Below are 16,726 nucleotides of genomic sequence, written 5' to 3'. Positions count from 1 at the left end.
AAGCTTTTTCCTTTCACTAAATCTTTAGAGAGTATGTTTGAAATCAAAATCAAATGTAATTCATGATAACTACTTTATACAGTGATAGGTAGCAAATTATCAGTATCTAATATATGTGGTGCTGCATTGGAACACTTTCATTTGTAAGACTGGACTTGATGGGGTTTGGGGGGTTTTCTGGGTGGGAGTCAAAGGTGGGAGGGTGGACTTGGGAGGAATGGGAAGCGAGTGTGATCAGAATGCATTGCACAAAATTCTCACATAATTAATAAAAATATTATGTTGTGAGAAGAAAAAAGAATTCATGCAAAATAACCATTCACCCAGCATTTAAGCAGGGGTTCTTCCAAAAACTACACTACTCTGCATAATAAAAATAAGTTTTCATGGATCCATTTCCAAGTACAGTCTTATCCCCAGCCCTGTAGCAGACATCTTGGGGAGCCTGCCCTCCCTCTTTTACTCCTCTACCTGTAGACGCTGCCAAACCTCATGGCAGACCCAGCGTTCCTCCTTTCTGTGGACCCCTCCAGCCCCCATGAATGAAGTCTGTGAAAACATAAACAGTGGAATGATACGATGAAAACAGCTCAAGACACTAAAGTAGAAATAGAATAACTAAAGAAAGCCCAAACTGAAGTAAAACTGGAAATGAAAAATTTAGGAATTACAAACCCCAGGGGTAAGTCTCACAAATAGAGTATAAGAGATGGAAGAGAGAATCTCAGGCATTGAAGATAAAATAGAAGAAAGGATACCTTACTCACATAAAATGTTGTCTAAAAGAATTCCAACACAAACATCCAGGAAATCTGTGACACTACTAAAAGACCAAATCTAAGAACAATAAGAATATGATTGAGCAGGGCATGACGGATCAACTCACTCACTTATTACTCAACATGAATACTGTTAAGTTTTGTAGGTAATAAGTAATCCGAACATACCTCATGAAGCCCCTCCCCATAAAAAAATCAAAAGCCAACAGAACCATCATGGTTTTCTGCATCCCATTCATATCACAATGCAGCCATTTCAGAAGGGAAGGTTGTTGAGACTCCAAAGAAAGGAGATAACAGAAGCTTCCTCTTTGCAATATTCTCAGGCTGTCACCATGTTCCTGTGTATCTTCCTCTGGTTTATTTTAATACCTATCTTTTGCCTGTAATAAAAAAATATACACGGGCATAATGTTACTGAGTGTTGTGCGTCCTTGGGATGACTGAAACCTGAGCACGGTGCAGGGAGCTCCTCAAACCTGCAGTTAGCTGTCAGAAGTGAGGGCCTTGTGTGGGGAGACTTGAGTCTCCAGACACCGTAGTTTACCTTTCTCTGAGCAGTACTTCACACATTTTGCTTCCTGGTGATCGCACAGCACACTTAGCGGTTCACAAAGCCGGATGGAAAACTAGCTCGCTGAAGGGATTTATATTCTATGAAATGTGTTGTCTGAACTGTAGAAAGACAGCGCCTGTTTCTTTAATATTCCTGCTCACGAAGTTTGACACCATCCGAGAGCTCCACGCTCCTCCACCTACCCTGCTAACTTCAGTTGCTTCAGTGAGACTGACAAAAACCTCTGAAGAAAATCATATGGAGAATGAGTTAAAAAAAATTTTAAGTTGTGCCAAAGAAAAACAACGGAGAAGATTGAGAATCATGAAGGAATGATTGTGAGTGATAATACCTGTCAGCAAGGAAGTAAAGGATTCTCTGTGGGAGGAAAAATAAATGTATTTCTCTTTTGCTCCTATTTAGACAAATGGGAGAAGATGAGTCACAGAAAAATCAAAAACTCGTCTTGAATACATTTTTAAAACATTTTGAACCGTCAACACCCTCCCGACAGTGAAATGGGTTGCTTCGTAAAGCTGTCCCTCTTGTCACTGAAGGTATTCAAGCCGAGTCTGGATTGTTATCTATTCCGTGATTCATCCACTTGATAAATATTCATAAGAATTTGTTACATTCAAGGCACTGCTGAGACTATGGGAGAGGCAAAGATAGACGAACATCACATTCATCCCAGATAGAGACGGAACTTGAATTAAACATCAGAGCACTAGGCAAACGGAAGGTGTCCTGGAAGGTGGGCAAATCAAGCACCACAGGACGCTGGAAGTATTTTTTTTTACTTTATGTTTGTACAAGCTACTCTCTCCATGGAAAACCAGGAAGTCAGATCCTACAGATCGTTCTGTGGCGATAGAGTAAATGTAGAGTCATCTCGTCGTCTTCCGTCAGAGGTCTTGTCATCTTTCTGCAGGGAGGCTAGCTGGGAAGAGAAGGGGACTGGAATGTGTTGTGTACATGCATGAAACCTTATCGTAAACCCATTATTATGCATGATGTAATGTTAGTAAAGCACGAGAAATCATTTTAAATAATATAATAGAATGCCTTCTCTTCTTTCTACAGGTTCCTAAAATCATTACTTGATTTCTAGTTATAGTATCCACTTTATAAAAGAAAGAAGAACAAACAAACGACGTTAATTCTAACACTGCGTTTTAGATTAATTTACTACACGGCTGTTGATCCATGACTAAAATCAAATATCTGAAACTGGACACTTACAAAGAAACAAATTATTTTTGGCTTTGTTTATGCAAATAAGCCCACTCAAACCAGCTAATTGCCTTTTGTAAGTTGAGAAATCTGTTCCTAACAGCACAGTCTTAGCAGAGGAGTGTCTTCTAAAGATCACCATTTTAAAATTTTTACCAGAAATAGCCCGTTACTGCATTTAAACATCTTAAATCCCTGATTTAAAAGAGTTTCATTGCATAAGCTCAGGCACAGTCCCCACAGGTCAGAAGGAAACAAGGAGTGAGGGATGAAAATCCTCCCTGGAGTTCTCTGCTGGTCCTCCCTCTCCACCATAGCCCGACACACAGCCAGCCTCGCCCTCTCCATCAAGCCTGGCCCTCTTCATCATTCCCTCACATCCAGAAAGTCAGAGGCTTCCTAGCCTCCTTTGCTTAGCTGCAAGGCCTTTCTTGTGGTGTTTCGTTCGTTGTTCTCCATGGGTGTTGTCCCTCAACAGTGTTGTTTTGTTCTTTTCTTCCTCTGGCCCTAGCCTACCTCCTGCTGTATCAAAGTGACTCCTCACAAGTATGTAGGCAGACGATAAGCACCAAATGCTATCGGAGGGAGCCTGTCTTACTATGTGTTTGAAATCATAAGATCTTATCTTGGCTTTCTCACAAGAGTGCCATTATCTCCGTTTTCCACACAGGTAAACAGATCCAGAAAGATCAAGTGACCCACTTCCTTTAAATTACTGTCAAGCCAGGACAGGTACTTACACACTCTGACTTCATTTCGATTGCCAGGGAGCCCATGTGCCCATCATTATAATATTATTTCATTCAGGAATTATTTACTCTTCCCTCCAGATCATTACTATAGACATTAAACAAAACCAGACCTCACGCTGACCCTACAGTCGACACATTGCTTAGAGTCATTAGGATTTGTCCTCCAGCCAGTTCTCAGTCCATGTGACAAGAGCACACAGCAAAGCCAATGCTAATTAGGTTGGCAAATAAGATTTATTGAGATACTGTATCAAATGGATTGCAAAAATATAAATACATGTGTGCTAAGGTACATTCGTTGTTCTCAGTACGTTTTTAATTCTATTGAAAAAGCTATCAAGACTGTCTGGCACTATTTGTCTTTATAAATGTATTCTTTTATAGCAGGGCTCTTTTAGCAGTTTAGAGTCTATTATCTTCTCAGGGTTTCACTATTAACAGTCATGCTATTAGTTTTTGAAAGGAACTATTTCAAAAAAAGGAATTCAAACAGATTCTTTATTCTGCAATAATTATTAATAACACCATTAGCAATTAACCCTATTGAAGAGTGCTGGACTAAAGAAATTCGTGGAGACAATGTTAGATATCTTGGGATCTGATTTTCCATTCTCCTCCCTTGCCATAAATACAATGGTTTACAGAAAGAAAAAAAAAGTGTTACCCAAGTAAAGGCTCACAGACCTGTGTTTGCAGCTCTATTCTCCAAACAATACCCTCCACTTCCATGTCTAGCTATCAGTCTGCTTTCCAGGGGTTGTCCTTCTTGAGGTTGACTTTCCTGCCCTAGAATTCCTTGTGATTAACTACTGTTCATGTAACTTCATGTACCTTTGCTGAAACACCAACCCATAGTCTTGTAAGAAACCTTAAACTCTTGGTTCACCAAGTTAGACTTTGGTGGTATGCATACTTTGACCAGTCATGGGTTCCCTGTTTGGATTAAATAGATGTGTGTGCAACTCTTATCATACAACAAGGGGAAAGTGGCTTACAGTTCATTTCTGTGAGAAGTGTCTTACTAAAAACAAGTGCTAGTGTTGGGGGTGTTTCCTAAGCTTGCTCTGAGATGGCTACAACATATGCACATCTTGGGTCATTGCACCCATATAAAACAATAACTGAGGCAAAGCTTGTTAGAATCCCTGTTTCAGAGATGAGGCACAGAGCTGTTAAGAGTGGTAGCCAAAAATCCACAACCAGGAAAACAGGATTTGAACACAAGAAGTCTTACGCAGAGTTCTGGACCTTGAACTCATACTACTAGGGACCTTGAACTCACACTACTAGACAATAATGTAGAACAGGGGGTTGAGGAACAGAAGGTATCCACATAGAACTGGAGACAGAGGAGTGATCCACTCGATACTAACACACAGAGTGACCTCTAAGACAGAATTAATCAGAGACAGAGTCTGTGCCACAGAGAAGCCGCAGTGCAGAAATGAGGTGCACATAGAAAAACTGCAAAGAAAGAATCTTCACAGAGGAATGTGTAGTGCCACAGTAACCTCCACTTTAAAAGCCGACACCAAGAAAATCCATGACTTTTAGAAAGATTGTGACTCACCACACGGTAGAGTATCAGAGAACAAAATCTCAGTCTGCCAAGCAAAAGACTACACTCAGCCCCAAACCACTGGTGCTGCTACTACAGAAGTCACCTCAGAGCTTTGGGCTTTGGCCTCCTGCCTTCATTTTATACTCTGCATCATCTCTAGAGCTCTTTCTTGCTGTAATGGTCTAAGTTTCCACTGATGAGGATAGAGGGTTATGAGGAGCCAGTACATGCTCCTCCCTCCATCTTATGAATCAATTTGCCCTGCTTAAGTTAGATTGGAGACATATGAACTTGTTAAGGATTTCTTCTCTTTGTTTTGTTTTTGTATTTCTTTTGGGGGGGAGTTATTTGTGAATTTATTTGCTAGCATACTAAACAACAGAAAGTCTGGATTTAAGTAGTTACACACCTTTTGCTTTTACATTAAGTAAGAGAATATTGGCATAAACAAAATGGGTTGAAATATAAATAGCTAGACAAATACCGTCTTTTTTGTTTTTGTTTTTGTTTTTTCGAGACAGGGTTTCTCCGTGGCTTTGGAGGCTATCCTGGAACTAGCTCTTGTAGACCAGGCTGGCCTCGAACTCACAGAGATCTGCCTGCCTCTGCCTCCCAAGTGCTGGGATTAAAGGTATGTGTCACCAATGCCCGGCGACAAATAACATCTTAAAGCAAGTAACGTTCAATGCTTTTATCTGACTTGGTTTTGGATTTTCAGGTAAGGCTGCAATTAAATTTTTATTTTCCTTCAGCAGCAAGGAAAGGAAAACTCTGCCTAGTGTTGGTTAGTTCTTGGGCCTATGAGAGCTGTGTCAGTACAGTCAATAGAAGAAATTGAGTGTACAAGCTTGTTTTCTTGGCTATAATTGATGGAGGCCTCTTGGTAGCATGTTTCATTTGCTCTCAAATTAATGTGGCACACAATGTCTCTTGTCTACCAATTTCTTTTTATTAAACAGTCAAGACACTTTTTTTTAAATCAAGAGATAGAGATGCATTCAGTTCTACAGCGAGGTCTCAGAACTTAACAGGGACACATTAAGGCTAAGGCACCTGTAGGGAAAAGGGACCAGTCAAAGAAACATACCCTGAGCAGAGCCAAAGAAACACACTTTGGCCCTGCAACCACAACCAAAGAAATGTACCCTGACCCTAAAACCAGTGCCAAAGGAACACACTTTGTCCCTGGAATCAGAGTCAGTGAAAGAAATGTACCCTGGCCCTAAAATTGGAGCCAAAAGGCTAAGAAGGACCAGAGAAAGAAACACACTTTGGCCCTGAAACCAGAGCCAAATCTGACCCTAATCCTGTGTAAAAAAGTAACCAATCCCAGAGCAGAGCTCTAGCCAATCTGAGCTCAGCACTTAAATCGGACCAATCCCTACCCTGGAAAAACTTCCCCACCCCCAAGAATCCCTATATAAACCCTGTGTATGTTCAGCTTGGCTGGTCCAGCTGCCTTCCAATAAACCCCTTTGGATGAGCTTCGGGTGAAGATCTTTTTGGCGGCGACCCTGGGCAGAGCAGAGCAGAGTGAGCAGCGCTGTAACACTTGCCCGGGAAACCTTCCTTGGCAGAGCAGAGTTGTTACACTCTGCTCCTGGCTCCCTGCTCTCCGCTCTCCAGGAGCAGAGCTGAACTGTAGCAACTTCGCCTGAGAAACCTGCCTAGCAAAACTGCTACACTAGGCGAACATCCCCAGTTGGAAAACCCTGTCCTGCCGGAGCGGAGCTAATACACACCGGAGAAGCCTTTCTCTGAGGCAAGGCTGTAAGCTGCCAAGCTTACTGCAACCTGTGGTGGTCCTTGGCTCCCGAGCTCCAGAATACCTTTCCACCTGAGCTGTGTAACACTGAGTATTCTGTGACTCCGGAGTGCCAGAATACCTGACCCACTCCTGTTCCATCCTGTCCTGACCCATCCCGCAACGCTTACAGCACCAACAAAAGAACATTGGGGAGCTTAGGTTACTGTGACAGAAGTCCTCTTCTCACCCAAAGTGGAGACAGTAACCTTTCAGTTTCCATTCCTGCTCAACTTTAATGCAAACCCACAAAGAATGTGACGAGACTTGAAAATATCTTTAATTTCCTGATGTTAGCATCCTGTTTCTATCTCTGTCTTCAACTTGTAGGATACAGTTAAGCTGGTTGAGTGGAGCTATGACTGATTTCACAATGTTTTCTGTAATATATTAAATTTATAGCATTTTACCTTCATTTTTATTTCTTCATACATATTTTACATACATATTTTAGAGCACAGTATGTTAATTCAAAATATACATAATACTTGAATTAAAGTGATTGGCATTTCCATCACATTTAACATTTTCTAAATGTTAAGGGAGTTGAGGGGTAGTCAGTGGTAGAGTACAGCACATATCTGCCATGCAAAGAGCCTTGGATTCTACCTCCATTATCAAACAATAAATATTGTGATCCAAGAAAAATAAAGCAGCTTGCTCCATGTCCTGTGGTAACAGGACTTCAGAAGTAGAAAAAAACCATCATCGGACCTAGAGAGAGGGAGAGAGAGAGGGACCGGAAGTAGACTGGGGCATTTTAAAAGGGAACATAGTGAATGTGCACAGGTCGTGCTCTTAGTGGCTGCAGCTGAGGGTATATCCTGTCAGAACCCCAAGGACAGGCCAGTACAGATGTCTGAATGCTAACAGTGTTAACAGCAAAGGTTTTTCCTTTGCTCACAATCTATTTCTATTCATAGTCACACACTCAAGTAAACTTTAACACACACACACACACACAGTCACTCATACTCCTTCATTTTCACACTCGAACAGTCATGATTTCAGTAGCATCAGAACATCATCTTGCCAATGTGCCTTCAACTTGAGACCAGGTTAGCTGCTCAGATTCGAATTGTTGTGTCAAAACCATAGTGCAGGATTTAGAACCTAATGTCAACGTTTGGTTGAAGGTTCAGATCACCAATGTATACAGTGAACACTGGACCTGTATAGTAGTGCTCTGTGAAAGCTCTACCCCCAGATTCGTCAGTATTAGGTAAGTTGAGAGAAGTGAAGGACACAAATTTTAAGAGAAAGTGGTGAGGAATGTCAAGGTTCTAAGATAAATCCCAGTACAGTGGTTCTCAACCTGTGAGCCATGATCCCTTTCTGGGTGTAGGGGTTTGGGATGGGGGGAGCCGAATAACTTTTTCACAGGGGTTGCCTAAGACCAACAGAAAACACAGATTTCACATTACGACTCATGACAGTAGCAAAACTAGTTACAAGGTAGAAACCAAAATAATTTTATGGTTGGGGAATGATTGCAATATAAGGAACTGTATTAAAGGGTCACAGCATGAGGAAGGTTGAAAACCACTGGCCTAGCAGCTAAAGGGCAGTAGACAATACCAGTGACTAACTACTAAGAGTAAATTTTAAAGAAAGATATCCAGTAATGGAACAGGACCACATTCTAGAGTGCCTCAGTACCTAGAGGATTGTGAAAGGGGGAGCTCGACTAAAGTCCAGTGCTCACTACGCTGGAGACCCATTTGCCTGTCATTGTTTTGATGTGGCTGCTGTCGATGAAACACAAACCACAAAACTCAACAAAACCCACGTGGAGTTTACTAGGGAAGGGAAACATGGTGGGGCAGGGTAGGTGTTGGCTAAACCGGAAACAGCGATGGAAGGGGAAGGGGAGGAAGAGGGAAGAAGGGGGAAGAAAGGGCGAACAGGTGGGAAGCGCTTGCTTAAGAGGGAAAGCTTGTACATGCGCACAGAGTCCTTATGAAGCCACATAACGCATGACACAGCCAAGCAACACAGAGCCCTTTGAGCCGTCTAAGTATCTGCCTGGTTCTAGTGTGCATACCTTGTCAGTTGCGTGGGAGGGGGTCGGGGGAGGGGGGTGGTCAGTATAATGCCTGAATCTTTAAATCTGTAGGTGGGATTTCATGGCCTCTTTCCCACAGCTGACTTCCTTGGCTCTATTCTGTGACAGCAACTGGAAACACTTAAAATCTTCGCTTCTTCCTTAAATGAAGAAGGAAAACCGGCTATAGTGAAAGCAGACATGCAAGTAAAACTTGAGGAAAGCATACATTTTTAAATTAGTTCTTTCAAGACCAGCAAGTACAGACTAATCCCTTCCAACCCACTGCAGCTGGTAGTCTGACAGGTATCATCCAGGTGAATTAAGAGTTTTTGCTGAGCCAAAGGGGAGCCTCTCCCAGGAGCAGCATGTTCTCACAACACCCACAAGCAGAGGATCGAGTTTATCTAGACTTAGATCCCAGTGATGGCTCGTCACAGCTTTTACTAATCAATGATTAGTCGATAATACGCAGATAGGTGAGATATCTTTCACCATGTCTACTGCCGTCCCTGTTTACGTCATATGTCTAGTATCAAGGCAAAGTGAGCCAGCCATCCGGAGCAAAATAAGATTTGGTTTGATCCTTCCAGGGAACAAAAGGACACTCCTTTTCAACGGTAAGACTCCCCCTTTTTTGTCACATACACCACAACGGCTATATAAGAGGGTATAACAATTTAATCAGCAGTAATAAAACCAGGAGATTTCCATTCTGTGAAGAACTATTTATGCTTAATCTTGCCATATGCTTACCTGAAGATATTTATATGAAGAGATTGCACAGAGTCAAAAAGAACTATGAAGCTTTGGCCAGATCCATGAGTCAGAATGAATGGCAGTGGCAAGCTTTAGTCGAGAGAGGGTACAGACCTGATAGAAATTAAAATGATCCTGCTTCCAGAAGGGAAATCCTAAACCAACACATGAGCTAGCTTGACAACGAAAGGGTTAAGATCTAAGCCTTGAAAGGGAGAAATGGGTGCAGTACATTTCATATTGGGATCGCCCCATCTTCTCTTCGGGGTGAACTGTGATGCAGGTCTTTCTTGATCCTCCTTGGATGCTATGGTGATTAGAATGAGAACGGCCCCCATAGGCTCATATACTTAAATGCTTTGTCACCACGGAGTGGAACTGTTTTAAGAATTAGAAAGTGTGGCGCTTTGGGGGGAGGCCCGTCACTAGGGTGGGCTTTGAAGTTTCAAAAGCCCATGCCAGGCCCGGTGATACTCTCTCTGCCTGCTGTCTGTGAATCAGCTACTACTCCAGCACTATGACTGCCTGTTTCCCACCGTGATGACCATGGACTAAAACTGTATCAAACCACCAATTAAACGCTTTCTTTTATAAGAGTTGCCTTGGCCGTAGTGTCTCCTCACATCAAAAGAACAGTGACTAAGACAGATGGTGAGTCAGTCCTCAGTTTTTACGTTTGGCGATAGTACCATAAAAATGTTGCCGTGGTTTTGTTTACTATTCTGATCTTTTTAAAGAAGAGAGATACAAATGTCAACTGAGGATTCTAAAAAAAAAATGTGTATCAGTTGTTAATAAATCCCACTGAGTGAATTAAGTAGCAATTTCAGAGCTTTTGTGATTGGCATGTTATATCTGCGTAGCAATCAATATATAACTATGTCTCTTATATAATATTCACTGGTGTAATTCTTTTCTACAGTTCCAGATAAATTATTGTGCTGATTCATAGTCGCTGACTCATTGTTGTTTTTATATTATCAAAATATATTCTATTGACCATATAAGATGAAATGGCCTCTGCATATAAAACTACACGGTCAACACTTGCACTTCAAATAAAACCAGATCTCTGGACATCATTTATGCATCCGAGCCCCAACCATATGAAGACAGCTGTCAGCTTCTCTTTCCCATCAGTGTAAGCACATCCATTCTTAGGCTATAAAATATGTGCCTTAGGTGTCAGAGAGCGGCTTGCTGGCTGATCACAGATGCAGCCTTGTGGGTGCACTTTGTGAACAGAGGATCCCTGCCTGTTTCCCAGCTGTTCCCAGCTGTGCATCACTTAGAGTGAGAAGGCACATAGGCTCATCAATCCTCTTTGTGTTCTTTGTAGTCAACTGGAGGGATTAGGGATAGGCAGACCCAAGGCAAAGCAGCACACACACACACACATAAATACACACACAATACACACACACACACACACACACACACACACCTAATGAACTGATTGTTCAAGAGCTTCTATACCATACTGATAACTGCATTTGACTCAAAAGTCAATAACTTTGGAAGAATGTTTTTTAAAAGTGTTGGGTAGACATTAAAATCCCAGCCCAATTCTTCACAGACCTTGAAAGAACAATAATCAATTTTGTATGGAAAAACAAAAGACCCAGGATAGCCAAAACAACCCTGTTCAACAGGCAATGTCCGGAGGCATCACCATCCCTGACCTCAAGCTCTACTATAGAGCTATAGTCCTGAAAACAGCTTGGTATTGGCACAAAAATAGACAGGTAGACCAATGGAATCGAATTGAAAATCCGGGTATTAACCCACACACGTACGAACATCTGATCTTTGACAAAGAAGCTAAAAATATACAATGGAATAAAGAAAGCATCTTCAACAAATGGTGCTGGCATAATTGGAGACTGGCATGTAGAAGAATGCGGATCGATCCATGTTTATCGCCATGCACAAAACTTAAGTCCAAATGGATCAAAGACCTCAACATAAATCCAGCCACACTGAACCTCTTAGAAGAGAAAGTGGGTGGTACCCTTGAACGAATTGGTACAGGAGACAGCTTCCTGAACATAATACCAGTAGCACAGACAGTGAGATCAACAATTAATAAATGGGACCTACTGAAACTGAGAGGCTTCTGTAAGGCAAAGGACACAGTCAGCAAGACAAAAAGGCAGCCCACAGAATGGGAAAAAATATTCACTAATCCCACATCTGACAGAGAGTTGATCTCCAAAATTTACAAAGAACTCAAGAAGCAAGTGTCCAAAACACCAAAGGACCCTATTAAAAAGTGGGCTGCAGAACTAAATAGAGAGTTTTCCACAGAGGAGTCTAAAATGGCTGATAGGCACTTGAGAAAGTGCTCAACATCCTTAGCCATCCGGGAAATGCAAATCAAAACAACTCTGAGATACCATCTCACTCCTGTCAGAATGGCTAAAATCAAAAACACCAATGACAATTTATGCTGGAGAGGATGTGGTGAAAGGGGGACACTCCTCCATTGCTGGTGGGAGTGCCAACTGGTTCAGCCACTTTGGAAATCAGTATAGAGATTCCTCAGGAAAATGGGAATAAACCTACCACAAGACCCAGCAACTCCACTCTTAGGCATATATCCAAAAGATGCCCATTCATACAACAAAGATGTCTGTTCCACTATGTTCATAGCAGCTTTATTTGTAATAGCCAGAACTTGGAAGCAACCTAGATGTCCCTCACCCGAAGAGTGGATAGAGAAAATGTGGTACATCTACACAATGGAGTACTATTCAGCAGAAAAAAATAATGGAATCATGAGATTCGCAGGCAAATGGATGACACTAGAAGAAACCATCCTGAGTGAGGTAACCCAGTCACAAAAAGAGAAACATGGCATGTACTCTCTCATATATGGATTTTAGACATAGATCTGGGGAGTGCCAGCCTACAATCCTATGGCCAGAGAGTCTGGGAAACAGACACTTTATTTAGTGGCTGATGGAAGAAGAGGCAGACTCCCTTGGTTAAGTACTGAGCTGAACTCAAGAAAGCCAGTAACAGAGAGGGAGGACTGATGATCAAAGGGATTAAGACTGGGCTGGTTTAACCCCCAGAAACAGCTGACCAGACAAAGTTTAACTCTTGAATCCCAGGCATCAGCCTGGGAATCCAGCATGGGACTGATCAAGACCCCCTGAATCTGGGTGTCAATGAGGAGGCCTAGAGAATCTATTGAGCCTTGGGCAGCAGATCAGTACCCATCCCAAGTATACACATGGACTTTGGACTCCCATAGAACAATGTGAGATGCACTCTCACCCTGAACTCTTGGGGAAGGGTCTAGGCCCTGCCCTATATGAAATGACAGACTATGCACACCCCCATGGATGGCCTCACCCTCCCTGGGGAAATGAGGAGATAACGGGGGGGGGCACAGGAGGAGGGGAGGGAATGGGAGAGGGACCTGGAACTGACTTGTGAAGCAACCTCGTTTCTTATCTAAATTTAAACTGGAAAATAAAATTAAAAAAAAAACAAAACAAAAATTTTACTTAATATTCATTAAAAAAAAACACAAAAAAAGTGTTGGGTAGAAGCTGGCCAGAAAGAAATCATCTCAAAATTACAGTTTGTGTTTTATCCAGTGGTTATTAGCAACTTGAAATATAGTCACTTGATGGACTCCTTGGTTGTTTAACTGAGGAAAAGCATTTTCCAATATTTTCAAATGAAAAAATATGAACATTTCAGCTTTTAGAGTATAATTCAATTTAGCTTTAAAAAAAACTATTCTTTAAGGTGCTGTTGTCAGAACCAATCTGAAATAATAGATCTAAAAATGAAACACAGGAATCTTATTGAGTTACAAATGGGAAAACTCAATTCTTAGGTGTATGAACTTTCAGTGTCGTGTTTCTATCTTTCTGACACGTTGAGAATTTATTCTACTCTATCCTAACCCCATTCTTTATACATCGAGGTCCTCACGGAAAAATCCCAGTTCTTCTGACTTTGACTCACTTTCATGATTTGACTTATTTATTCGCTAAAGCCCCTATAATTAATGAATGAAAAATACAGTTCCTGCAAGATTAGAAATGGTATCATGCTTCCTAATTTTCCTTAGCTCTTTCCTACCTTTTATGTCTATAAACCAGTTCACCCACCACCAATGCAGAGGAGTTGAGTATAAAAGATCACACTACTGGTAACACAAGCATTGTTTGGAGAAAACTTACTCCAGCTCGGTTAGTTACCTGTATTCCCTGATGGCTGAGAGCTATCTGTGTGTGTGGATATGCACAGTACCAGTATGGTTACCAAGAAGTATTTTACTAAAAGAAATATTTACTATTATGATTCAAGGAAGTGATGAGTCTTTAGTTTTAAGACATTCTACTAGAAACCACTTTTGTCTTCCATGTAGAAAAAAAAAAACTTTCTAGATCCCTTGAACCTGTTTTGAAAACTGTGACATAGTTAGAGTTTTCCTTTCCTTAACATTAGCAGAATACATTTCCTTTCCTTAACATTAGCAGAATACGTTTCAGCGTATGCCAGGTGTATACTTGTCAAGCATTGCAAGTATTTGGTAATCTGGCAACACCTTACAGTAGCAGTTACAATGATATCTTGTGATCAATGCTACGGCATTTTAACTAGAACAGGACCATGTGTATTCTTGTGAGAAAATAAGGATGTAATGTCTAAACTATTAATAGTGCAGACTACTTCCCTGGAGTCTTTTTTAAGAATGTTTTATTTTTGATAATTTCATACAATATATTTTATTATATTTTGCCTCCACTTCCCCAATTCTTCCCAGATTCTCCCACTTTGCCCTACATATCCAACTTCATTTTATAGCTCAAAATTTAAAAAGCACACATAAAACAAGGATAGGGTCTGATTTCTGTTGGCCAGCTACTCCTTAGCCTAATGCCTACTACAGAACATGGGCAATATAGCCCCCACCATCCCATTGGCAAAACTGCTTTTCTTGATCCCAGCAGCTATGAATTAAAAATAGGTCTTGGCCAGGGGTAGATCTTGATGCCCCCCTCCCTTCTCTGGATGAGGTTCTTACTTGACCCCATCTCTAAATGGAAAGTATGCTGTCATCGCTGGCTCTTGTCACAGACATAGAAAGATTTTATGAACAGCAAAAGGTTCTTCTCAAATACCAATGTAACATAAAATGTTTAGTAAAAGTAGAATTTCATTTCATTTTTTCAGTAGAATATGTGATATCTGACCCAAACTTGAAATTGCTTTTGCTCCCTTGGTATTAAATAAGTTGGGTTCAATTTATTTGATCTTGCCAAATGTAAGCTGGCATCCGAGGAGTGAATGCTACATATAAAACTCTGATTTTACGGGCTCTCTCATAAATGTGTGGGTGTGGATTTGTCAGAGACTTTTATCCTCATCATCAGAATGAGAGTTCATGGAGATCTTTTGCCTGTAAGTGCTTAAACAACCCTCATGCAAAAGCAGGGAAGAAAGAGAGAGAGAGAGAGAGAGAGAGAGAGAGAGAGAGAGAGAGAGAGAGAGAGAGAGAGGGAGGGAGGGAGGGAGGGAGGGAGGGAGGGAGGGAGGGAGGGAGGGAGGGAGGGAGGAGGAACATGAACTGTAGGAAGTTATTCCATTCATCCTGACTCTACAGAGATACCAATATGAGGATTAGGCATTGAAACAATCGCTGTCATTATGGTGTTTGGGGATGTGTTTATCATTGCCTCTGTGTTTTCCAATGGATTACTTGTGACTGTGATAAAGAAACTGTCTGTGATAGCTACACAAAGGGGTAGTCATTTCGGTTTGTGTTTGAACCTCCAGGCTGCTGTACAAATCAAACAAAATGGTATCCAGCTGCTTACATACTCCTATAAAATACTGTTTGATCATATGATTCTGTGTACATCTATAAACATATAAACCATTGTAATATGAGAAAATTGAGGTTCCATTGCATCACAATCGGGAAATCTAGAGTAGCACTGCCAAGATAAACTCGGACCTTTCTCCCCATTATCAACAATATCATAAGAACTTTCACTTCACATAGTCATTGATGCTGGCCATTTGCAATGTACATGATCATCTGGTAATGGACAACAGACAGAATTCTTCCTAAGGGTCCAGTATACTCTACTCCACCACCTCATGTACCTAATGTTCAAGTAATGCAAGCCTCAGACAGCTGGGAAGGCTTGTCAACTGAACTCACTAGTCCCATGCCTACAGCATACCACAGAGAGCACTTAAATCACTGGGTTCATAGAAAGTCTGAAATTTTCCAAATCTTCTTAGTATAATTTATGAGATTACGTCTGATCACATTGAAAAATAATCAGAAGAAAAACAAACAGAGAAATAAAGACATGGGCAAGTGATGTTTCAAACTTTGCTGACCATAAACTTTGGCCCTTAGAGATGAAAATAATATCTCAACCTTTTCTATTCTATACTGAATGAGGACATGCCTTTTAAAGTTACAGTCTAATGACACACCTACTTTCCTTCTGCCCCCACCTGACTTTTACTTTCCTCTTCACTATCCTGAGTCTTAAACATACAACAAAAAGAAAGTTCCTTGAATTTGCACCAGCCTCACTGCTGTTTCGTGATTTCTTGTTTCCCACACTCAAGGTGGCACAGGAAGGAGACTTCTTTGTTCTTCAAGCTATCTTTAGCCGGTAGAACTGAGTCAAATGCAGGCAACTAGACATAACTGTCTTAACGTTCAGTTGGTACGTGGTTGAACACACAGAGCTAAACAAGCCGCTGAGTTTGGAGCTTTGGGCGTGTGGTCAGCTTCTCCACACCACGTGTCCACCAATTTACGTTCCTCGTGCTGGCTACAGACTTAATGACGCGGTCTCCTCCCTCTCTCTCCTCTCTTCCTTCTCATCCCCCCCTCTTCCTCCTCTGCATTCCACCAGTTTATACGTGAGAAAGAAAAGACTGTAAATGAAGCCGTGCAATCATGGGAATACACTAAGTGTTGGGGAAGGGCAAGTAGTTACTGCCTGGTGTGCCCCAGATGCACGGCTCAGCCTCACTTTGATTTGCCGATGAGCTTGGATCACATTCTTCGGCATAATCGCTTTGAGATCAGTTTTTCCCCCTAAACCTTTGAATCTCTGTGTGAAGAGATAGAAAGATTGGCAGCATGATTGTTCAAGGAGCCTGAGCGTGTCATCCATCAAAACAGACCTACCTCTGTGTTATTCTAAACAGGCCAAACGCAAAGCCAACTGACTGACGACTAA

At 41.5% G+C, this 16,726-nt stretch overlaps 1 long non-coding RNA gene across 2 annotated transcripts in view; it reads right to left on the bottom strand.

Annotated features, from left to right (window-relative positions):
- Positions 1 to 2,116: 2,116 nt before the first annotated feature.
- LOC110343363 overlaps positions 2,117 to 16,726 on the bottom strand; it is a 65,381-nt gene continuing 50,771 nt past the window's right edge. The window contains exon 3 of one of the 2 annotated variants that reach the window (XR_005869574.1): positions 2,117 to 2,275. This is a non-coding gene — a long non-coding RNA (uncharacterized LOC110343363). Of the gene's footprint in view, positions 2,276 to 8,783; positions 8,891 to 16,726 lie in introns of those variants that run through there. The other variant, XR_005869575.1, reaches the window with a different exon arrangement.

The sequence above is a fragment of the Mesocricetus auratus genome, unplaced genomic scaffold (genome assembly GCF_017639785.1).
Source record: "Mesocricetus auratus isolate SY011 unplaced genomic scaffold, BCM_Maur_2.0 Super-Scaffold_100018, whole genome shotgun sequence".
NCBI lineage: Eukaryota > Metazoa > Chordata > Mammalia > Rodentia > Cricetidae > Mesocricetus > Mesocricetus auratus.
The sequence above is the reverse complement of the archived record's forward strand: the minus strand, read 5'-3'. Positions and strand labels throughout refer to the sequence as shown.